This window comes from Juglans regia, unplaced genomic scaffold (assembly GCF_001411555.2).
Source record: "Juglans regia cultivar Chandler unplaced genomic scaffold, Walnut 2.0 Scaffold_520, whole genome shotgun sequence".
In the NCBI taxonomy this organism is placed as follows: domain Eukaryota; kingdom Viridiplantae; phylum Streptophyta; class Magnoliopsida; order Fagales; family Juglandaceae; genus Juglans; species Juglans regia.
Window position 1 is genome coordinate 5,001 of NW_023360055.1, and position 1,172 is coordinate 6,172.

Sequence of the window (1,172 nt, forward strand, 5' to 3'; positions counted from 1 at the left end):
TGGAATGAATTTAGGAAACCAATTTGGGTGGTTTCAATTGTCCAAAAGCACGAGACAAGTGTTCGCCCCCGTTCATGCACGTCGGGTGGCAACATTGGGGAGCCATGTTGTGAGTGTTGTATTGCAATCTTTTGAGGCAACAAGGAAGATTGCTTTTGTAGAGTTTGTGTGATCTACGGTGTTCTTCGTCGGACCTTTGTGTGCTTGACATGGTAGGCAAAGCACCACAGATTGTCCTTGGCGTGCCTTAGAGGGCAAATATGGGGAGCTGAAACCATGAGGAGCCAGCAGGGCTTACTTGGTGATAAAGGAGCGTAGAGCGCCATGGCAAGCCATGGGGCGTGCCGGCGGGGCTGTCAAGGCATGCCATGGGGCAAGCCACGGGGCTGTCAAGGCAAGCCATGGGGCATGCCAGTGGGGCTGCCAAGGCAAACCATCGGGCTGCCAAGGCATGGCCCGTGGGCACCGTGCTAACCTCGCTGTGCATGCCATGGGGCTGTCAAGGAAAGCCATGGGGCTGTCAAGGCATGGCCCGTGGGCACCGTGCTAACCTCGCTGTGCATGCCATGGGGCATGCCATGGGCACCACCGAGGCAAACCATGGGGCTGTCAAGGCATCGCCCGTGGGCACCGTGCTAACCTCGCTGTGCATGCCACGGAGGCACATCAAGAGGCGGAATATGGGGCGTCATGACTGAGTACAATCAAGGCAGTGAGACATGCCATGAGTGTCAAAGGCAAATATAGGTTGCCGCGGAGACTACTGGGCATGCCATGGGGAGGCGTGCGCCATGGGGCGTCGCCATGGGTGTCAAGCAAATAAGAGTGCCAGCGTAAGAACATAGGTAACCAATGGGCGTCCTAGCCGGGGCAAACCATGGAACATCCAAGAGAAAGCCTGGGGCTTATCCTTATGAGGTTTATAAGGCATGCCATGGGGCTTGCCAGGGGGCTCGTTGTGCATGCCATGGGGCTGTCAAGGCAAGCCATGGGGCTGTCAAGTCAGGCCATGGGGCTTGCCATGGGGCTGTCAAGGCAAGCCATGGGGCGTGCGAGCGGGGCTGTCAAGGCAGGCCATGGGGCTTGCCACGGGGCTGCCAAGGCATGCCATGGGGCTTACCACGGGGCTGTCAAGGCAAGCCACGGGGCTGCCAAGGCAGGCCATGGGGCGT